Source organism: Harpia harpyja, chromosome W (assembly GCF_026419915.1).
Source record: "Harpia harpyja isolate bHarHar1 chromosome W, bHarHar1 primary haplotype, whole genome shotgun sequence".
Lineage (NCBI taxonomy): Eukaryota > Metazoa > Chordata > Aves > Accipitriformes > Accipitridae > Harpia > Harpia harpyja.
The window spans coordinates 27,966,645-27,989,771 of NC_068968.1; positions in this window are offsets into that span (position 1 = coordinate 27,966,645).

The window sequence follows — 23,127 nt, forward strand, 5'->3', positions numbered from 1 at the left end:
TAACAGAGTTGAGGAATAACAGGGAAAAGAGAGAGGCGAGGGAAAGTGGGAAGTAATAGACACCGAGGGAAGAGAGATAACAGAGACTGGCGAGGGAAAGGGGGGAAAAGTGCCTGTCGAGGGGAAAGAGGGAAAAGAGAGGGTTCAGGGAAAGCAGGGGAAAGAGACTATGGAGGGAAAGCAGAGGGAAAGAGACAGGCGAGGGAAAACAAGGACAAGAGAGAGTTAATGGAAAAGAGGGAGGCGAGTGCAAGTGGGAAGAATTAGACACCAAGGGAAGAGACATAAAAGTGACTGGCGAGGGAAAGAGAGAGGCGAGATAAACCAGGGAAAGAGACTGGCGAGAAAAAAGAGGGATAACAGAGTTGACGAATAACAGGGAAAAGAGAGAGGCGAGGGAAAACAAGGACAAGAGAGAGTTAATGGAAAAGAGGGAGGCGAGTGAAAGTGGGAAGAATTAGACACCGAGGGAAGAGAGGTAACAGATACTGGCGAGGGAAAGAGAGAGGCGAGATAAACCAGGGGAAAGAGACTGGCGAGGGGGGAAGAGGGAAGAGAGAGAGTTGACTGGAAATAGGGGAACGAGAGAGTTCATGGAAAAGAGGGAGTGGAGTGTAAGTGTGAGGAATTAGACACGGAGGGAATAGAGGTTAAAAGAGACTGGCGAGGGAAAGGAAGGAAAAGTGACTGGCGAGGGGAAAGAGGGAAAAGAGAGGGCTGACTGGAAATAGGGAAAAGAGAGATTTCATAGAAAAGAGGAAAGCCAGGGAACAGAGAGAGGCGAGAGAAACCAGGGGAAAGAGACTGGCGAGGGAAAAGAGGGATAACAGAGTTGACGAATAACAGGGAAAAGAGAGAGGCGAGGGAAAGTGGAAAAATTAGACCTAGAGGGAAGAGAGGTAAAAGAGAGAGGGGAGGGCAACGAGGGACAACAGAGAATTGAGGAATGAGAGGGGAAAGAGGGAGTCGGGTGAAAGTGGGAAGAATTGGACACCGAGGGAAGAGAGGTAACAGAGACTGGCGAGGAAAAGGAAGGAAAGGTGACTGGCGAGGGAAAAGTTGGAAAAGAGAGAGTCATGGCAAAGCAGGGGAAAAGAGGCGAGGGAAAACAAGGACAAGAGAGTTAATGGAAAAGAAGGAGGTGAGTGAAAGTGGGAAGAATTAGACACCGAGGGAAGAGAGGTAACAGAGACTGGCGAGGGAAACGGGGGAAAAGTGACAGTCGAGGGAAAACTTGGAAAAGAGAGAGTTGAGAAAAAACAAGGACAAGAGAGTTAATGGAAAAGAGGGAGGCGAGGGAAAGTGGGAAGTAATAGACACCGAGGGAAGAGAGATAACAGAGACTGGCGAGGGAAAGGGGGGAAAAGTGCCTGTCGAGGGGAAAGAGGGAAAAGAGAGGGTTGAGGGAAAGCAGGGGAAAGAGACTGACGAGAGAAATAAGAGGGAAAGAGACAGGCGAGGGAAAACAAGGACAAGAGAGAGTTAATGGAAAAGAGGGAGGCGAGTGCAAGTGGGAAGACTTAGACACCAAGGGAAGAGACGTAAAAGAGACTGGCGAGGGAAAGAGAGAGGCGAGATAAACCAGGGGAAAGAGACTGGCGAGGGAAAAGAGGGATAACAGAGTTGAGGAATAACAGGGAAAAGAGAGAGGCGAGGGAAAGTGGGAAGTATTAGACACCGAGGGAAGAGAGATAACAGAGACTGGCGAGGGAAAGGGGGGAAAAGTGCTTGTCGAGGGGAAAGAGGGAAAAGAGAGGGTTGAGGCAAAGCAGGGGAAAGAGACTATGGAGGGAAAGCAGAGGGAAAGAGACAGGCGAGGGAAAACAAGGACAAGAGAGAGTTAATGGAAAAGAAGGAGGCGAGTGTAAGTGGGAAGAATTAGACACCGAGGGAAGAGAGGTAACAGAGACTGGCGAGGGAAAGAGAGAGGCGAGATAAACCAGGGGAAAGAGACTGGCGAGGGGAAAGAGGGAAAAGAGAGGGCTGACTGGAAATAGGGAAAAGAGAGATTTCATAGAAAAGAGGAAAGCCAGGGAACAGAGAGAGGCGAGAGAAACCAGGGGAAAGAGACTGGCGAGGGAAAAGAGGGATAACAGAGTTGACGAATAGCAGGGAAAAGAGAGAGGCGAGTGAAAGTGGAAAAATTAGACCTAGAGGGAAGAGAGGTAAAAGAGAGAGGGGAGGGTAACGAGGGACAACAGATTATTGAGGAATGAGAGGGGAAAGAGGGAGTCGGGTGAAAGTGGGAAGAATTGGACACCGAGGGACGACAGGTAACAGACACTGGCGAGGGAAAGAGAGAGGCGAGATAAACCAGGGGAAAGAGACTGGCGAGGGGGGAAGAGGGAAAAGAGAGGGTTGATTGGAAATAGGGAAAAGAGAGATTTCATAGAAAAGAGGAAAGCCAGGGAACAGAGAGAGGCGAGAGAAACCAGGGGAAAGAGACTGGCGAGGGAAAAGAGGGATAACAGAGTTGACGAATTACAGGGAAAGGAGAGAGGCGAGGGAAAAGAAGGACAAGAGAGAGTTCATGGAAAAGAGAGAGGCGAGGGAAAGTGGGAAGTATTAGACACCGACGGAAGAGAGGTAACAGAGACTGGCGAGGGAAAGGGGGGAAAAGTGACTGTCGAGGGGAAAGAGGGAAAAGAGGGTTGAGGGAAAGCAGGGGAAAGAGACTATGGAGGGAAAGCAGAGGGAAAGAGACAGGCGAGGGAAAACAAGGACAAGAGAGAGTTAATGGAAAAGAGGGAGGCGAGTGCAAGTGGGAAGAATTAGACACCAAGGGAAGAGACATAAAAGAGACTGGCGAGGGAAAGAGAGAGGCGAGATAAACCAGGGGAAAGAGACTGGCGAGGGGGGAAGAGGGATAACAGAGTTGACGAATAACAGGGAAAAGACAGAGGCGAGGGAAAGTGGGAAGTATTAGACACCGAGGGAAGAGAGATAACAGAGACTGGCGAGGGAAAGAGAGAGGCGAGATAAACCAGGGGAAATAGACTGGCGAGGGGGGAAGAGGGAAAAGAGAGGGTTGACTGGAGACAGGGAAAAGAGAGATTTCATAGAAAAGAGGAAAGCCAGGGAACAGAGAGAGGCGAGAGAAACCAGGGGAAAGAGACTGGCGAGGGAAAAGAGGGATAACAGAGTTGACGAATTACAGGGAAAGGAGAGAGGCGAGGGAAAAGAAGGACAAGAGAGAGTTCATGGAAAAGAGAGAGGCGAGGGAAAGTGGGAAGTATTAGACACCGAGGGAAGAGAGATAACAGAGACTGGCGAGGGAAACGGGGGAAAAGTGACAGTCGAGGGAAAACTTGGAAAATAGAGAGTTGAGAAAAAACAAGGACAAGAGAGTTAATGGAAAAGAGGGAGGCGAGTGCAAGTGGGAAGTATTAGACACCGAGGGAAGAGAGATAACAGAGACTGGCGAGGGAAAGGGGGGAAAAGTGCCTGTCGAGGGGAAAGAGGGAAAAGAGAGGGTTCAGGGAAAGCAGGGGAAAGAGACTATGGAGGGAAAGCAGAGGGAAAGAGACAGGCGAGGGAAAACAAGGACAAGAGAGAGTTAATGGAAAAGAGGGAGGCGAGTGCAAGTGGGAAGAATTAGACACCAAGGGAAGAGACATAAAAGTGACTGGCGAGGGAAAGAGAGAGGCGAGATAAACCAGGGAAAGAGACTGGCGAGAAAAAAGAGGGATAACAGAGTTGACGAATAACAGGGAAAAGAGAGAGGCGAGGGAAAACAAGGACAAGAGAGAGTTAATGGAAAAGAGGGAGGCGAGTGAAAGTGGGAAGAATTAGACACCGAGGGAAGAGAGGTAACAGATACTGGCGAGGGAAAGAGAGAGGCGAGATAAACCAGGGGAAAGAGACTGGCGAGGGGGGAAGAGGGAAGAGAGAGAGTTGACTGGAAATAGGGGAACGAGAGAGTTCATGGAAAAGAGGGAGTGGAGTGTAAGTGTGAGGAATTAGACACGGAGGGAATAGAGGTTAAAAGAGACTGGCGAGGGAAAGGAAGGAAAAGTGACTGGCGAGGGGAAAGAGGGAAAAGAGAGGGCTGACTGGAAATAGGGAAAAGAGAGATTTCATAGAAAAGAGGAAAGCCAGGGAACAGAGAGAGGCGAGAGAAACCAGGGGAAAGAGACTGGCGAGGGAAAAGAGGGATAACAGAGTTGACGAATAACAGGGAAAAGAGAGAGGCGAGGGAAAGTGGAAAAATTAGACCTAGAGGGAAGAGAGGTAAAAGAGAGAGGGGAGGGCAACGAGGGACAACAGAGAATTGAGGAATGAGAGGGGAAAGAGGGAGTCGGGTGAAAGTGGGAAGAATTGGACACCGAGGGAAGAGAGGTAACAGAGACTGGCGAGGAAAAGGAAGGAAAGGTGACTGGCGAGGGAAAAGTTGGAAAAGAGAGAGTCATGGCAAAGCAGGGGAAAAGAGGCGAGGGAAAACAAGGACAAGAGAGTTAATGGAAAAGAAGGAGGTGAGTGAAAGTGGGAAGAATTAGACACCGAGGGAAGAGAGGTAACAGAGACTGTCGAGGGAAACGGGGGAAAAGTGACAGTCGAGGGAAAACTTGGAAAAGAGAGAGTTGAGAAAAAACAAGGACAAGAGAGTTAATGGAAAAGAGGGAGGCGAGGGAAAGTGGGAAGTAATAGACACCGAGGGAAGAGAGATAACAGAGACTGGCGAGGGAAAGGGGGGAAAAGTGCCTGTCGAGGGGAAAGAGGGAAAAGAGAGGGTTGAGGGAAAGCAGGGGAAAGAGACTGACGAGAGAAATAAGAGGGAAAGAGACAGGCGAGGGAAAACAAGGACAAGAGAGAGTTAATGGAAAAGAGGGAGGCGAGTGCAAGTGGGAAGACTTAGACACCAAGGGAAGAGACGTAAAAGAGACTGGCGAGGGAAAGAGAGAGGCGAGATAAACCAGGGGAAAGAGACTGGCGAGGGAAAAGAAGGATAACAGAGTTGAGGAATAACAGGGAAAAGAGAGAGGCGAGGGAAAGTGGGAAGTATTAGACACCGAGGGAAGAGAGATAACAGAGACTGGCGAGGGAAAGGGGGGAAAAGTGCCTGTCGAGGGGAAAGAGGGAAAAGAGAGGGTTGAGGCAAAGCAGGGGAAAGAGACTATGGAGGGAAAGCAGAGGGAAAGAGACAGGCGAGGGAAAACAAGGACAAGAGAGAGTTAATGGAAAAGAAGGAGGCGAGTGTAAGTGGGAAGAATTAGACACCGAGGGAAGAGAGGTAACAGAGACTGGCGAGGGAAAGAGAGAGGCGAGATAAACCAGGGGAAAGAGACTGGCGAGGGGAAAGAGGGAAAAGAGAGGGCTGACTGGAAATAGGGAAAAGAGAGATTTCATAGAAAAGAGGAAAGCCAGGGAACAGAGAGAGGCGAGAGAAACCAGGGGAAAGAGACTGGCGAGGGAAAAGAGGGATAACAGAGTTGACGAATAGCAGGGAAAAGAGAGAGGCGAGTGAAAGTGGAAAAATTAGACCTAGAGGGAAGAGAGGTAAAAGAGAGAGGGGAGGGTAACGAGGGACAACAGATTATTGAGGAATGAGAGGGGAAAGAGGGAGTCGGGTGAAAGTGGGAAGAATTGGACACCGAGGGACGACAGGTAACAGACACTGGCGAGGGAAAGAGAGAGGCGAGATAAACCAGGGGAAAGAGACTGGCGAGGGGGGAAGAGGGAAAAGAGAGGGTTGATTGGAAATAGGGAAAAGAGAGATTTCATAGAAAAGAGGAAAGCCAGGGAACAGAGAGAGGCGAGAGAAACCAGGGGAAAGAGACTGGCGAGGGAAAAGAGGGATAACAGAGTTGACGAATTACAGGGAAAGGAGAGAGGCGAGGGAAAAGAAGGACAAGAGAGAGTTCATGGAAAAGAGAGAGGCGAGGGAAAGTGGGAAGTATTAGACACCGACGGAAGAGAGGTAACAGAGACTGGCGAGGGAAAGGGGGGAAAAGTGACTGTCGAGGGGAAAGAGGGAAAAGAGGGTTGAGGGAAAGCAGGGGAAAGAGACTATGGAGGGAAAGCAGAGGGAAAGAGACAGGCGAGGGAAAACAAGGACAAGAGAGAGTTAATGGAAAAGAGGGAGGCGAGTGCAAGTGGGAAGAATTAGACACCAAGGGAAGAGACATAAAAGAGACTGGCGAGGGAAAGAGAGAGGCGAGATAAACCAGGGGAAAGAGACTGGCGAGGGGGGAAGAGGGATAACAGAGTTGACGAATAACAGGGAAAAGACAGAGGCGAGGGAAAGTGGGAAGTATTAGACACCGAGGGAAGAGAGATAACAGAGACTGGCGAGGGAAAGAGAGAGGCGAGATAAACCAGGGGAAATAGACTGGCGAGGGGGGAAGAGGGAAAAGAGAGGGTTGACTGGAGACAGGGAAAAGAGAGATTTCATAGAAAAGAGGAAAGCCAGGGAACAGAGAGAGGCGAGAGAAACCAGGGGAAAGAGACTGGCGAGGGAAAAGAGGGATAACAGAGTTGACGAATTACAGGGAAAGGAGAGAGGCGAGGGAAAAGAAGGACAAGAGAGAGTTCATGGAAAAGAGAGAGGCGAGGGAAAGTGGGAAGTATTAGACACCGAGGGAAGAGAGATAACAGAGACTGGCGAGGGAAACGGGGGAAAAGTGACAGTCGAGGGAAAACTTGGAAAATAGAGAGTTGAGAAAAAACAAGGACAAGAGAGTTAATGGAAAAGAGGGAGGCGAGTGCAAGTGGGAAGTATTAGACACCGAGGGAAGAGAGATAACAGAGACTGGCGAGGGAAAGGGGGGAAAAGTGCCTGTCGAGGGGAAAGAGGGAAAAGAGAGGGTTGAGGCAAAGCAGGGGAAAGAGACTATGGAGGGAAAGCAGAGGGAAAGAGACAGGCGAGGGAAAACAAGGACAAGAGAGAGTTAATGGAAAAGAGGGAGGCGAGTGCAAGTGGGAAGAATTAGACACCAAGGGAAGAGACGTAAAAGAGACTGGCGAGGGAAAGAGAGAGGCGAGATAAACCAGGGGAAAGAGACTGGCGAGGGGGCGAAGAGGGATAACAGAGTTGACGAATAACAGGGAAAAGACAGAGGCGAGGGAAAGTGGGAAGTATTAGACACCGAGGGAAGAGAGATAACAGAGACTGGCGAGGGAAAGAGAGAGGCGAGATAAACCAGGGGAAATAGAGTGGCGAGGGGGGAAGAGGGAAAAGAGAGGGTTGACTGGAGAGAGGGAAAAGAGAGATTTCATAGAGAAGAGGAAAGCCAGGGAACAGAGGCGAGAGAAACCAGGGAAAGAGACTGGCGAGAAAAAAGAGGGATAACAGAGTTGACGAATAACAGGGAAAAGAGAGAGGCGAGGGAAAACAAGGACAAGAGAGAGTTAATGGAAAAGAGGGAGGCGAGTGCAAGTGGGAAGAATTAGACACCAAGGGAAGAGACGTAAAAGAGACTGGCGAGGGAAAGAGAGAGGCGAGATAAACCAGGGGAAAGAGACTGGCGAGGGGGGAAGAGGGATAACAGAGTTGACGAATAACAGGGAAAAGACAGAGGCGAGGGAAACTGGGAAGTATTAGACACCGAGGGAAGAGAGATAACAGAGACTGGCGAGGGAAAGGGGGGATAAGTGCCTGTCGAGGGGAAAGAGGGAAAAGAGAGGGTTGAGGGAAAGCAGGGGAAAGAGACTATGGAGGGAAAGCAGAGGGAAAGAGACAGGCGAGGGAAAACAAGGACAAGAGAGAGTTAATGGAAAAGAAGGAGGCGAGTGTAAGTGGGAAGAATTAGACACCGAGGGAAGAGAGGTAACAGAGACTGGCGAGGGAAAGAGAGAGGCGAGATAAAGCAGGGGAAAGAGACTGGCGAGGGGAAAGAGGGAAAAGAGAGGGCTGACTGGAAATAGGGAAAAGAGAGATTTCATAGAAAAGAGGAAAGCCAGGGAACAGAGAGAGGCGAGAGAAACCAGGGGAAAGAGACTGGCGAGGGAAAAGAGGGATAACAGAGTTGACGAATAACAGGGAAAAGAGAGAGGCGAGTGAAAGTGGAAAAATTAGACCTAGAGGGAAGAGAGGTAAAAGAGAGAGGGGAGGGACAACAGAGAATTGAGGAATGAGAGGGGAAAGAGGGAGTCGGGTGAAAGTGGGAAGAATTAGACACCGAGGGAAGAGAGGTAACAGACACTGGCGAGGGAAAATTTGGAAAAGAGAGAGTCATGGCAAAGCAGGAGAAAAGAGACAGGCGAGGGAAAACAAGGACAAGAGAGAGTTAATGGAAAAGAAGGAGGTGACTGAAAGTGGGAAGAATTAGACACCGAGGGAATAGAGGTAACAGAGACTGGCGAGGGAAAGAGAGAGGCGAGATAAAACAGGGGAAAGAGACTGGCGAGGGGGGAAGAGGGAAAAGAGAGGGTTGATTGGAAATAGGGAAAAGAGAGATTTCATAGAAAAGAGGAAAGCCAGGGAACAGAGAGAGGCGAGAGAAACCAGGGGAAAGAGACTGGCGAGGGAAAAGAGGGATAACAGAGTTGACGAATTACAGGGAAAGGAGAGAGGCGAGGGAAAAGAAGGACAAGAGAGAGTTCATGGAAAAGAGAGAGGCGAGGGAAAGTGGGAAGTATTAGACACCGAGGGAAGAGAGATAACAGAGACTGGCGAGGGAAACGGGGGAAAAGTGACAGTCGAGGGAAAACTTGGAAAAGAGAGAGTTGAGAAAAAACAAGGACAAGAGAGTTAATGGAAAAGAGGGAGGCGAGGGAAAGTGGGAAGTATTAGACACCGAGGGAAGAGAGATAACAGAGACTGGCGAGGGAAAGGGGGGAAAAGTGCCTGTCGAGGGGAAAGAGGGAAAAGAGAGGGTTGAGGCAAAGCAGGGGAAAGAGACTATGGAGGGAAAGCAGAGGGAAAGAGACAGGCGAGGGAAAACAAGGACAAGAGAGAGTTAATGGAAAAGAGGGAGGCGAGTGCAAGTGGGAAGAATTAGACACCAAGGGAAGAGACATAAAAGTGACTGGCGAGGGAAAGAGAGAGGCGAGATAAACCAGGGAAAGAGACTGGCGAGAAAAAAGAGGGATAACAGAGTTGACGAATAACAGGGAAAAGAGAGAGGCGAGGGAAAACAAGGACAAGAGAGAGTTAATGGAAAAGAGGGAGGCGAGTGAAAGTGGGAAGAATTAGACACCGAGGGAAGAGAGGTAACAGATACTGGCGAGGGAAAGAGAGAGGCGAGAGAAACCAGGGGAAAGAGACTGGCGAGGGGGGAAGAGGGAAGAGAGAGAGTTGACTGGAAATAGGGGAACGAGAGAGTTCATGGAAAAGAGGGAGTGGAGTGTAAGTGTGAGGAATTAGACACGGAGGGAATAGAGGTTAAAAGAGACTGGCGAGGGAAAGGAAGGAAAAGTGACTGGCGAGGGGAAAGAGGGAAAAGAGAGGGCTGACTGGAAATAGGGAAAAGAGAGATTTCATAGAAAAGAGGAAAGCCAGGGAACAGAGAGAGGCGAGAGAAACCAGGGGAAAGAGACTGGCGAGGGAAAAGAGGGATAACAGAGTTGACGAATAACAGGGAAAAGAGAGAGGCGAGGGAAAGTGGAAAAATTAGACCTAGAGGGAAGAGAGGTAAAAGAGAGAGGGGAGGGCAACGAGGGACAACAGAGAATTGAGGAATGAGAGGGGAAAGAGGGAGTCGGGTGAAAGTGGGAAGAATTGGACACCGAGGGAAGAGAGGTAACAGAGACTGGCGAGGAAAAGGAAGGAAAGGTGACTGGCGAGGGAAAAGTTGGAAAAGAGAGAGTCATGGCAAAGCAGGGGAAAAGAGGCGAGGGAAAACAAGGACAAGAGAGTTAATGGAAAAGAAGGAGGTGAGTGAAAGTGGGAAGAATTAGACACCGAGGGAAGAGAGGTAACAGAGACTGGCGAGGGAAAGAGAGAGGCGAGATAAACCAGGGGAAAGAGACTGGCGAGGGGGGAAGAGGGAAAAGAGAGGGTTGATTGGAAATAGGGAAAAGAGAGATTTCATAGAAAAGAGGAAAGCCAGGGAACAGAGAGAGGCGAGAGAAACCAGGGGAAAGAGACTGGCGAGGGAAAAGGGGGATAACAGAGTTGACGAATAACAGGGAAAAGAGAGGGGCGAGGGAAAGTGGGAAGTATTAGACACCGAGGGAAGAGAGATAACAGAGACTGGCGAGGGAAAGGGGGGAAAAGTGACAGTCGAGGGAAAACTTGGAAAAGAGAGAGTTGAGAAAAAACAAGGACAAGAGAGTTAATGGAAAAGAGGGAGGCGAGGGAAAGTGGGAAGTAATAGACACCGAGGGAAGAGAGATAACAGAGACTGGCGAGGGAAAGGGGGGAAAAGTGCCTGTCGAGGGGAAAGAGGGAAAAGAGAGGGTTGAGGGAAAGCAGGGGAAAGAGACTGACGAGAGAAATAAGAGGGAAAGAGACAGGCGAGGGAAAACAAGGACAAGAGAGAGTTAATGGAAAAGAGGGAGGCGAGTGCAAGTGGGAAGACTTAGACACCAAGGGAAGAGACGTAAAAGAGACTGGCGAGGGAAAGAGAGAGGCGAGATAAACCAGGGGAAAGAGACTGGCGAGGGAAAAGAGGGATAACAGAGTTGAGGAATAACAGGGAAAAGAGAGAGGCGAGGGAAAGTGGGAAGTATTAGACACCGAGGGAAGAGAGATAACAGAGACTGGCGAGGGAAAGGGGGGAAAAGTGCCTGTCGAGGGGAAAGAGGGAAAAGAGAGGGTTCAGGGAAAGCAGGGGAAAGAGACTATGGAGGGAAAGCAGAGGGAAAGAGACAGGCGAGGGAAAACAAGGACAAGAGAGAGTTAATGGAAAAGAGGGAGGCGAGTGCAAGTGGGAAGAATTAGACACCAAGGGAAGAGACATAAAAGTGACTGGCGAGGGAAAGAGAGAGGCGAGATAAACCAGGAAAAGAGACTGGCGAGAAAAAAGAGGGATAACAGAGTTGACGAATAACAGGGAAAAGAGAGAGGCGAGGGAAAACAAGGACAAGAGAGAGTTAATGGAAAAGAGGGAGGCGAGTGAAAGTGGGAAGAATTAGACACCGAGGGAAGAGAGGTAACAGATACTGGCGAGGGAAAGAGAGAGGCGAGATAAACCAGGGGAAAGAGACTGGCGAGGGGGGAAGAGGGAAGAGAGAGAGTTGACTGGAAATAGGGGAACGAGAGAGTTCATGGAAAAGAGGGAGTGGAGTGTAAGTGTGAGGAATTAGACACGGAGGGAATAGAGGTTAAAAGAGACTGGCGAGGGAAAGGAAGGAAAAGTGACTGGCGAGGGGAAAGAGGGAAAAGAGAGGGCTGACTGGAAATAGGGAAAAGAGAGATTTCATAGAAAAGAGGAAAGCCAGGGAACAGAGAGAGGCGAGAGAAACCAGGGGAAAGAGACTGGCGAGGGAAAAGAGGGATAACAGAGTTGACGAATAACAGGGAAAAGAGAGAGGCGAGGGAAAGTGGAAAAATTAGACCTAGAGGGAAGAGAGGTAAAAGAGAGAGGGGAGGGCAACGAGGGACAACAGAGAATTGAGGAATGAGAGGGGAAAGAGGGAGTCGGGTGAAAGTGGGAAGAGTTGGACACCGAGGGAAGAGAGGTAACAGAGACTGGCGAGGAAAAGGAAGGAAAGGTGACTGGCGAGGGAAAAGTTGGAAAAGAGAGAGTCATGGCAAAGCAGGGGAAAAGAGGCGAGGGAAAACAAGGACAAGAGAGTTAATGGAAAAGAAGGAGGTGACTGAAAGTGGGAAGAATTAGACACCGAGGGAAGAGAGGTAACAGAGACTGTCGAGGGAAACGGGGGAAAAGTGACAGTCGAGGGAAAACTTGGAAAAGAGAGAGTTGAGAAAAAACAAGGACAAGAGAGTTAATGGAAAAGAGGGAGGCGAGGGAAAGTGGGAAGTAATAGACACCGAGGGAAGAGAGATAACAGAGACTGGCGAGGGAAAGGGGGGAAAAGTGCCTGTCGAGGGGAAAGAGGGAAAAGAGAGGGTTGAGGGAAAGCAGGGGAAAGAGACTGACGAGAGAAATAAGAGGGAAAGAGACAGGCGAGGGAAAACAAGGACAAGAGAGAGTTAATGGAAAAGAGGGAGGCGAGTGCAAGTGGGAAGACTTAGACACCAAGGGAAGAGACGTAAAAGAGACTGGCGAGGGAAAGAGAGAGGCGAGATAAACCAGGGGAAAGAGACTGGCGAGGGAAAAGAGGGATAACAGAGTTGACGAATAACAGGGAAAAGAGAGAGGCGAGGGAAAGTGGGAAGTATTAGACACCGAGGGAAGAGAGATAACAGAGACTGGCGAGGGAAAGGGGGGAAAAGTGCCTGTCGAGGGGAAAGAGGGAAAAGAGAGGGTTGAGGCAAAGCAGGGGAAAGAGACTATGGAGGGAAAGCAGAGGGAAAGAGACAGGCGAGGGAAAACAAGGACAAGAGAGAGTTAATGGAAAAGAAGGAGGCGAGTGTAAGTGGGAAGAATTAGACACCGAGGGAAGAGAGGTAACAGAGACTGGCGAGGGAAAGAGAGAGGCGAGATAAACCAGGGGAAAGAGACTGGCGAGGGGGGAATAGGGAAAAGAGAGGGCTGACTGGAAATAGGGAAAAGAGAGATTTCATAGAAAAGAGGAAAGCCAGGGAACAGAGAGAGGCGAGAGAAACCAGGGGAAAGAGACTGGCGAGGGAAAAGAGGGATAACAGAGTTGACGAATAGCAGGGAAAAGAGAGAGGCGAGTGAAAGTGGAAAAATTAGACCTAGAGGGAAGAGAGGTAAAAGAGAGAGGGGAGGGTAACGAGGGACAACAGATTATTGAGGAATGAGAGGGGAAAGAGGGAGTCGGGTGAAAGTGGGAAGAATTGGACACCGAGGGACGACAGGTAACAGACACTGGCGAGGGAAAGAGAGAGGCGAGATAAACCAGGGGAAAGAGACTGGCGAGGGGGGAAGAGGGAAAAGAGAGGGTTGATTGGAAATAGGGAAAAGAGAGATTTCATAGAAAAGAGGAAAGCCAGGGAACAGAGAGAGGCGAGAGAAACCAGGGGAAAGAGACTGGCGAGGGAAAAGAGGGATAACAGAGTTGACGAATTACAGGGAAAGGAGAGAGGCGAGGGAAAAGAAGGACAAGAGAGAGTTCATGGAAAAGAGAGAGGCGAGGGAAAGTGGGAAGTATTAGACACCGACGGAAGAGAGGTAACAGAGACTGGCGAGGGAAACGGGGGAAAAGTGACTGTCGAGGGGAAAGAGGGAAAAGAGGGTTGAGGGAAAGCAGGGGAAAGAGACTATGGAGGGAAAGCAGAGGGAAAGAGACAGGCGAGGGAAAACAAGGACAAGAGAGAGTTAATGGAAAAGAGGGAGGCGAGTGCAAGTGGGAAGAATTAGACACCAAGGGAAGAGACATAAAAGAGACTGGCGAGGGAAAGAGAGAGGCGAGATAAACCAGGGGAAAGAGACTGGCGAGGGGGGAAGAGGGATAACAGAGTTGACGAATAACAGGGAAAAGACAGAGGCGAGGGAAAGTGGGAAGTATTAGACACCGAGGGAAGAGAGATAACAGAGACTGGCGAGGGAAAGAGAGAGGCGAGATAAACCAGGGGAAATAGACTGGCGAGGGGGGAAGAGGGAAAAGAGAGGGTTGACTGGAGACAGGGAAAAGAGAGATTTCATAGAAAAGAGGAAAGCCAGGGAACAGAGAGAGGCGAGAGAAACCAGGGGAAAGAGACTGGCGAGGGAAAAGAGGGATAACAGAGTTGACGAATTACAGGGAAAGGAGAGAGGCGAGGGAAAAGAAGGACAAGAGAGAGTTCATGGAAAAGAGAGAGGCGAGGGAAAGTGGGAAGTATTAGACACCGAGGGAAGAGAGATAACAGAGACTGGCGAGGGAAACGGGGGAAAAGTGACAGTCGAGGGAAAACTTGGAAAATAGAGAGTTGAGAAAAAACAAGGACAAGAGAGTTAATGGAAAAGAGGGAGGCGAGTGCAAGTGGGAAGTATTAGACACCGAGGGAAGAGAGATAACAGAGACTGGCGAGGGAAAGGGGGGAAAAGTGCCTGTCGAGGGGAAAGAGGGAAAAGAGAGGGTTGAGGCAAAGCAGGGGAAAGAGACTATGGAGGGAAAGCAGAGGGAAAGAGACAGGCGAGGGAAAACAAGGACAAGAGAGAGTTAATGGAAAAGAGGGAGGCGAGTGCAAGTGGGAAGAATTAGACACCAAGGGAAGAGACGTAAAAGAGACTGGCGAGGGAAAGAGAGAGGCGAGATAAACCAGGGGAAAGAGACTGGCGAGGGGGCGAAGAGGGATAACAGAGTTGACGAATAACAGGGAAAAGACAGAGGCGAGGGAAAGTGGGAAGTATTAGACACCGAGGGAAGAGAGATAACAGAGACTGGCGAGGGAAAGAGAGAGGCGAGATAAACCAGGGGAAATAGAGTGGCGAGGGGGGAAGAGGGAAAAGAGAGGGTTGACTGGAGAGAGGGAAAAGAGAGATTTCATAGAGAAGAGGAAAGCCAGGGAACAGAGGCGAGAGAAACCAGGGAAAGAGACTGGCGAGAAAAAAGAGGGATAACAGAGTTGACGAATAACAGGGAAAAGAGAGAGGCGAGGGAAAACAAGGACAAGAGAGAGTTAATGGAAAAGAGGGAGGCGAGTGAAAGTGGGAAGAATTAGACACCGAGGGAAGAGAGGTAACAGATACTGGCGAGGGAAAGAGAGAGGCGAGAGAAACCAGGGGAAAGAGACTGGCGAGGGAAAAGAGGGATAACAGAGTTGACGAATAACAGGGAAAAGAGAGAGGCGAGGGAAAGTGGAAAAATTAGACCTAGAGGGAAGAGAGGTAAAAGAGAGAGGGGAGGGCAACGAGGGACAACAGAGAATTGAGGAATGAGAGGGGAAAGAGGGAGTCGGGTGAAAGTGGGAAGAATTGGACACCGAGGGAAGAGAGGTAACAGAGACTGGCGAGGAAAAGGAAGGAAAGGTGACTGGCGAGGGAAAAGTTGGAAAAGAGAGAGTCATGGCAAAGCAGGGGAAAAGAGGCGAGGGAAAACAAGGACAAGAGAGTTAATGGAAAAGAAGGAGGTGACTGAAAGTGGGAAGAATTAGACACCGAGGGAAGAGAGGTAACAGAGACTGGCGAGGGAAAGAGAGAGGCGAGATAAACCAGGGGAAAGAGACTGGCGAGGGGGCGAAGAGGGATAACAGAGTTGACGAATAACAGGGAAAAGACAGAGGCGAGGGAAAGTGGGAAGTATTAGACACCGAGGGAAGAGAGATAACAGAGACTGGCGAGGGAAAGAGAGAGGCGAGATAAACCAGGGGAAAGAGACTGGCGAGGGGGCGAAGAGGGATAACAGAGTTGACGAATAACAGGGAAAAGACAGAGGCGAGGGAAAGTGGGAAGTATTAGACACCGAGGGAAGAGAGATAACAGAGACTGGCGAGGGAAAGAGAGAGGCGAGATAAACCAGGGGAAATAGAGTGGCGAGGGGGGAAGAGGGAAAAGAGAGGGTTGACTGGAGACAGGGAAAAGAGAGATTTCATAGAGAAGAGGAAAGCCAGGGAACAGAGGCGAGAGAAACCAGGGAAAGAGACTGGCGAGAAAAAAGAGGGATAACAGAGTTGACGAATAACAGGGAAAAGAGAGAGGCGAGGGAAAACAAGGACAAGAGAGAGTTAATGGAAAAGAGGGAGGCGAGTGAAAGTGGGAAGAATTAGACACCGAGGGAAGAGAGGTAACAGATACTGGCGAGGGAAAGAGAGAGGCGAGATAAACCAGGGGAAAGAGACTGGCGAGGGGGGAAGAGGGAAGAGAGAGAGTTGACTGGAAATAGGGGAACGAGAGAGTTCATGGAAAAGAGGGAGTGGAGTGTAAGTGGGAGGAATTAGACACGGAGGGAATAGAGGTTAAAAGAGACTGGCGAGGGAAAGGAAGGAAAAGTGACTGGCGAGGGGAAAGAGGGAAAAGAGAGGGCTGACTGGAAATAGGGAAAAGAGAGATTTCATAGAAAAGAGGAAAGCCAGGGAACAGAGAGAGGCGAGAGAAACCAGGGGAAAGAGACTGGCGAGGGAAAAGAGGGATAACAGAGTTGACGAATAACAGGGAAAAGAGAGGGGCGAGGGAAAGTGGGAAGTATTAGACACCGACGGAAGAGAGATAACAGAGACTGGCGAGGGAAACGGGGGAAAAGTGACTGTCGAGGGGAAAGAGGGAAAAAGAGGGTTGAGGGAAAGCAGGGGAAAGAGACTATGGAGGGAAAGCAGAGGGAAAGAGACAGGCGAGGGAAAACAAGGACAAGAGAGAGTTAATGGAAAAGAGGGAGGCGAGTGCAAGTGGGAAGAATTAGACACCAAGGGAAGAGACGTAAAAGAGACTGGCGAGGGAAAGAGAGAGGCGAGAGAAACCAGGGGAAAGAGACTGGCGAGGGAAAAGAGGGATAACAGAGTTGACGAATAACAGGGAAAAGAGAGAGGCGAGTGAAAGTGGAAAAATTAGACCTAGAGGGAAGAGAGGTAAAAGAGAGAGGGGAGGGACAACAGAGAATTGAGGAATGAGAGGGGAAAGAGGGAGTCGGGTGAAAGTGGGAAGAATTAGACACCGAGGGAAGAGAGGTAACAGACACTGGCGAGGGAAAATTTGGAAAAGAGAGAGTCATGGCAAAGCAGGAGAAAAGAGACAGGCGAGGGAAAACAAGGACAAGAGAGAGTTAATGGAAAAGAAGGAGGTGACTGAAAGTGGGAAGAATTAGACACCGAGGGAAGAGAGGTAACAGAGACTGGCGAGGGAAAGAGAGAGGCGAGATAAAACAGGGGAAAGAGACTGGCGAGGGGGGAAGAGGGAAAAGAGAGGGTTGATTGGAAATAGGGAAAAGAGAGATTTCATAGAAAAGAGGAAAGCCAGGGAACAGAGAGAGGCGAGAGAAACCAGGGGAAAGAGACTGGCGAGGGAAAAGAGGGATAACAGAGTTGACGAATTACAGGGAAAGGAGAGAGGCGAGGGAAAAGAAGGACAAGAGAGAGTTCATGGAAAAGAGAGAGGCGAGGGAAAGTGGGAAGTATTAGACACCGAGGGAAGAGAGATAACAGAGACTGGCGAGGGAAACGGGGGAAAAGTGACAGTCGAGGGAAAACTTGGAAAAGAGAGAGTTGAGAAAAAACAAGGACAAGAGAGTTAATGGAAAAGAGGGAGGCGAGGGAAAGTGGGAAGTATTAGACACCGAGGGAAGAGAGATAACAGAGACTGGCGAGGGAAAGGGGGGAAAAGTGCCTGTCGAGGGGAAAGAGGGAAAAGAGAGGGTTGAGGCAAAGCAGGGGAAAGAGACTATGGAGGGAAAGCAGAGGGAAAGAGACAGGCGAGGGAAAACAAGGACAAGAGAGAGTTAATGGAAAAGAGGGAGGCGAGTGCAAGTGGGAAGAATTAGACACCAAGGGAAGAGACATAAAAGTGACTGGCGAGGGAAAGAGAGAGGCGAGATAAACCAGGGAAAGAGACTGGCGAGAAAAAAGAGGGATAACAGAGTTGACGAATAACAGGGAAAAGAGAGAGGCGAGGGAAAACAAGGACAAGAGAGAGTTAATGGAAAAGAGGGAGGCGAGTGAAAGTGGGAAGAATTAGACACCGAGGGAAGAGAGGTAACAGATACTGGCGAGGGAAAGAGAGAGGCGAGAGAAACCAGGGGAAAGAGACTGGCGAGGGGGGAAGAGGGAAGAGAGAGAGTTGACTGGAAATAGGGGAACGAGAGAGTTCATGGAAAAGAGGGAGTGGAGTGTAAGTGGGAGGAATTAGACACGGAGGGAATAGAGGTTAAAAGAGACTGGCGAGGGAAAGGAAGGAAAAGTGACTGGCGAGGGGAAAGAGGGAAAAGAGAGGGCTGACTGGAAATAGGGAAAAGAGAGATTTCATAGAAAAGAGGAAAGCCAGGGAACAGAGAGAGGCGAGAGAAACCAGGGGAAAGAGACTGGCGAGGGAAAAGAGGGATAACAGAGTTGACGAATAACAGGGAAAAGAGAGAGGCGAGGGAAAGTGGAAAAATTAGACCTAGAGGGAAGAGAGGTAAAAGAGAGAGGGGAGGGCAACGAGGGACAACAGAGAATTGAGGAATGAGAGGGGAAAGAGGGAGTCGGGTGAAAGTGGGAAGAATTGGACACCGAGGGAAGAGAGGTAACAGAGACTGGCGAGGAAAAGGAAGGAAAGGTGACTGGCGAGGGAAAAGTTGGAAAAGAGAGAGTCATGGCAAAGCAGGGGAAAAGAGGCGAGGGAAAACAAGGACAAGAGAGTTAATGGAAAAGAAGGAGGTGAGTGAAAGTGGGAAGAATTAGACACCGAGGGAAGAGAGGTAACAGAGACTGGCGAGGGAAAGAGAGAGGCGAGATAAACCAGGGGAAAGAGACTGGCGAGGGGGGAAGAGGGAAAAGAGAGGGTTGATTGGAAATGGGGAAAAGAGAGATTTCATAGAAAAGAGGAAAGCCAGGGAACAGAGAGAGGCGAGAGAAACCAGGGGAAAGAGACTGGCGAGGGAAAAGGGGGATAACAGAGTTGACGAATAACAGGGAAAAGAGAGGGGCGAGGGAAAGTGGGAAGAATTAGACACCGAGGGAAGAGAGGTAACAGAGACTGTCGAGGGAAACGGGGGAAAAGTGACAGTCGAGGGAAAACTTGGAAAAGAGAGAGTTGAGAAAAAACAAGGACAAGAGAGTTAATGGAAAAGAGGGAGGCGAGGGAAAGTGGGAAGTAATAGACACCGAGGGAAGAGAGATAACAGAGACTGGCGAGGGAAAGGGGGGAAAAGTGCCTGTCGAGGGGAAAGAGGGAAAAGAGAGGGTTGAGGGAAAGCAGGGGAAAGAGACTGACGAGAGAAATAAGAGGGAAAGAGACAGGCGAGGGAAAACAAGGACAAGAGAGAGTTAATGGAAAAGAGGGAGGCGAGTGCAAGTGGGAAGACTTAGACACCAAGGGAAGAGACGTAAAAGAGACTGGCGAGGGAAAGAGAGAGGCGAGATAAACCAGGGGAAAGAGACTGGCGAGGGAAAAGAGGGATAACAGAGTTGAGGAATAACAGGGAAAAGAGAGAGGCGAGGGAAAGTGGGAAGTATTAGACACCGAGGGAAGAGAGATAACAGAGACTGGCGAGGGAAAGGGGGGAAAAGTGCCTGTCGAGGGGAAAGAGGGAAAAGAGAGGGTTGAGGCAAAGCAGGGGAAAGAGACTATGGAGGGAAAGCAGAGGGAAAGAGACAGGCGAGGGAAAACAAGGACAAGAGAGAGTTAATGGAAAAGAGGGAGGCGAGTGCAAGTGGGAAGAATTAGACACCAAGGGAAGAGACATAAAAATGACTGGCGAGGGAAAGAGAGAGGCGAGATAAACCAGGGGAAAGAGACTGGCGAGGGAAAAGAGGGATAACAGAGTTGACGAATTACAGGGAAAGGAGAGAGGCGAGGGAAAAGAAGGACAAGAGAGAGTTCATGGAAAAGAGAGAGGCGAGGGAAAGTGGGAAGTATTAGACACCGACGGAAGAGAGGTAACAGAGACTGGCGAGGGAAAGGGGGGAAAAGTGACTGTCGAGGGGAAAGAGGGAAAAGAGGGTTGAGGGAAAGCAGGGGAAAGAGACTATGGAGGGAAAGCAGAGGGAAAGAGACAGGCGAGGGAAAACAAGGACAAGAGAGAGTTAATGGAAAAGAGGGAGGCGAGTGCAAGTGGGAAGAATTAGACACCAAGGGAAGAGACATAAAAGAGACTGGCGAGGGAAAGAGAGAGGCGAGATAAACCAGGGGAAAGAGACTGGCGAGGGGGGAAGAGGGATAACAGAGTTGACGAATAACAGGGAAAAGACAGAGGCGAGGGAAAGTGGGAAGTATTAGACACCGAGGGAAGAGAGATAACAGAGACTGGCGAGGGAAAGAGAGAGGCGAGATAAACCAGGGGAAATAGACTGGCGAGGGGGGAAGAGGGAAAAGAGAGGGTTGACTGGAGAGAGGGAAAAGAGAGATTTCATAGAGAAGAGGAAAGCCAGGGAACAGAGGCGAGAGAAACCAGGGAAAGAGACTGGCGAGAAAAAAGAGGGATAACAGATTTTACGAATAACAGGGAAAAGAGAGAGGCGAGGGAAAACAAGGACAAGAGAGAGTTAATGGAAAAGAGGGAGGCGAGTGAAAGTGGGAAGAATTAGACACCGAGGGAAGAGAGGTAACAGATACTGGCGAGGGAAAGAGAGAGGCGAGAGAAACCAGGGGAAAGAGACTGGCGAGGGAAAAGAGGGATAACAGAGTTGACGAATAACAGGGAAAAGAGAGAGGCGAGGGAAAGTGGAAAAATTAGACCTAGAGGGAAGAGAGGTAAAAGAGAGAGGGGAGGGCAACGAGGGACAACAGAGAATTGAGGAATGAGAGGGGAAAGAGGGAGTCGGGTGAAAGTGGGAAGAATTGGACACCGAGGGAAGAGAGGTAACAGAGACTGGCGAGGAAAAGGAAGGAAAGGTGACTGGCGAGGGAAAAGTTGGAAAAGAGAGAGTCATGGCAAAGCAGGGGAAAAGAGGCGAGGGAAAACAAGGACAAGAGAGTTAATGGAAAAGAAGGAGGTGACTGAAAGTGGGAAGAATTAGACACCGAGGGAAGAGAGGTAACAGAGACTGGCGAGGGAAAGAGAGAGGCGAGATAAACCAGGAGAAAGAGACTGGCGAGGGGGCGAAGAGGGATAACAGAGTTGACGAATAACAGGGAAAAGACAGAGGCGAGGGAAAGTGGGAAGTATTAGACACCGAGGGAAGAGAGATAACAGAGACTGGCGAGGGAAAGAGAGAGGCGAGATAAACCAGGGGAAATAGAGTGGCGAGGGGGGAAGAGGGAAAAGAGAGGGTTGACTGGAGACAGGGAAAAGAGAGATTTCATAGAGAAGAGGAAAGCCAGGGAACAGAGGCGAGAGAAACCAGGGAAAGAGACTGGCGAGAAAAAAGAGGGATAACAGAGTTGGCGAATAACAGGGAAAAGAGAGAGGCGAGGGAAAACAAGGACAAGAGAGAGTTAATGGAAAAGAGGGAGGCGAGTGAAAGTGGGAAGAATTAGACACCGAGGGAAGAGAGGTAACAGATACTGGCGAGGGAAAGAGAGAGGCGAGATAAACCAGGGGAAAGAGACTGGCGAGGGGGGAAGAGGGAAGAGAGAGAGTTGACTGGAAATAGGGGAACGAGAGAGTTCATGGAAAAGAGGGAGTGGAGTGTAAGTGGGAGGAATTAGACACGGAGGGAATAGAGGTTAAAAGAGACTGGCGAGGGAAAGGAAGGAAAAGTGACTGGCGAGGGGAAAGAGGGAAAAGAGAGGGCTGACTGGAAATAGGGAAAAGAGAGATTTCATAGAAAAGAGGAAAGCCAGGGAACAGAGAGAGGCGAGAGAAACCAGGGGAAAGAGACTGGCGAGGGAAAAGAGGGATAACAGAGTTGACGAATAACAGGGAAAAGAGAGGGGCGAGGGAAAGTGGGAAGTATTAGACACCGACAGAAGAGAGATAACAGAGACTGGCGAGGGAAACGGGGGAAAAGTGACTGTCGAGGGGAAAGAGGGAAAAAGAGGGTTGAGGGAAAGCAGGGGAAAGAGACTATGGAGGGAAAGCAGAGGGAAAGAGACAGGCGAGGGAAAACAAGGACAAGAGAGAGTTAATGGAAAAGAGGGAGGCGAGTGCAAGTGGGAAGAATTAGACACCAAGGGAAGAGACGTAAAAGAGACTGGCGAGGGAAAGAGAGAGGCGAGATAAACCAGGGGAAAGAGATTGGCGAGGGAAAAGAGGGATAACAGAGTTGACGAATAACAGGGAAAAGAGAGGCGAGGGAAAGTGGAAAAATTAGACCTAGAGGGAAGAGAGGTAAAAGAGAGAGGGGAGGGACAACAGAGAATTGAGGAATGAGAGGGGAAAGAGGGAGTCGGGTGAAAGTGGGAAGAATTAGACACCGAGGGAAGAGAGGTAACAGACACTGGCGAGGGAAAGAGAGAGGCGAGATAAACCAGGGGAAAGAGACTGGCGAGGGGGGAAGAGGGAAAAGAGAGGGCTGACTGGAAATAGGGAAAAGAGAGATTTCATAGAAAAGAGGAAAGCCAGGGAACAGAGAGAGGCGAGATAAACCAGGGGAAAGAGACTGGCGAGGGAAAAGAGGGATAACAGAGTTGACGAATAACAGGGAAAAGAGAGAGGCGAGGGAAAGTGGAAAAATTAGACCTAGAGGGAAGAGAGGTAACAGAGACTGGCGAGGGAAAGAGAGAGGCGAGATAAACCAGGGGAAAGAGACTGGCGAGGGGGGAAGAGGGAAAAGAGAGGGCTGACTGGAAATAGGGAAAAGAGAGATTTCATAGAAAAGAGGAAAGCCAGGGAACAGAGAGAGGCGAGAGAAACCAGGGGAAAGAGACTGGCGAGGGAAAAGAGGGCTAACAGAGTTGACGAATAACAGGGAAAAGAGAGAGGCGAGGGAAAGTGGAAAAATTAGACCTAGAGGGAAGAGAGGTAAAAGAGAGAGGGGAGGGACAACAGAGAATTGAGGAATGAGAGGGGAAAGAGGGAGTCGGGTGAAAGTGGGAAGAATTAGACACCGAGGGAAGAGAGGTAACAGAGACTGGCGAGGGAAAGAGAGAGGCGAGATAAACCAGGGGAAAGAGACTGGCGAGGGGGGAAGAGGGAAAAGAGAGGGTTGATTGGAAACAGGGAAAAGAGAGATTTCATAGAAAAGAGGAAAGCCAGGGAACAGAGAGAGGCGAGAGAAACCAGGGGAAAGAGACTGGCGAGGGAAAAGAGGGATAACAGAGTTGACGAATTACAGGGAAAGGAGAGAGGCGAGGGAAAAGAAGGACAAGAGAGAGTTCATGGAAAAGAGAGGGGCGAGGGAAAGTGGGAAGTATTAGACACCGAGGGAAGAGAGATAACAGAGACTGGCGAGGGAAAGGGGGGAAAAGTGCCTATCGAGGGGAAAGAGGGAAAAGAGAGGGTTGAGGGAAAGCAGGGGAAAGAGACTATGGAGGGAAAGCAGAGGGAAAGAGACAGGCGAGGGAAAACAAGGACAAGAGAGAGTTAATGGAAAAGAGGGAGGCGAGTGCAAGTGGGAAAAATTAGACACCAAGGGAAGAGACATAAAAGTGACTGGCGAGGGAAAGAGAGAGGCGAGATAAACCAGGGGAAAGAGACTGGCGAGGGGGGAAGAGGGATAACAGAGTT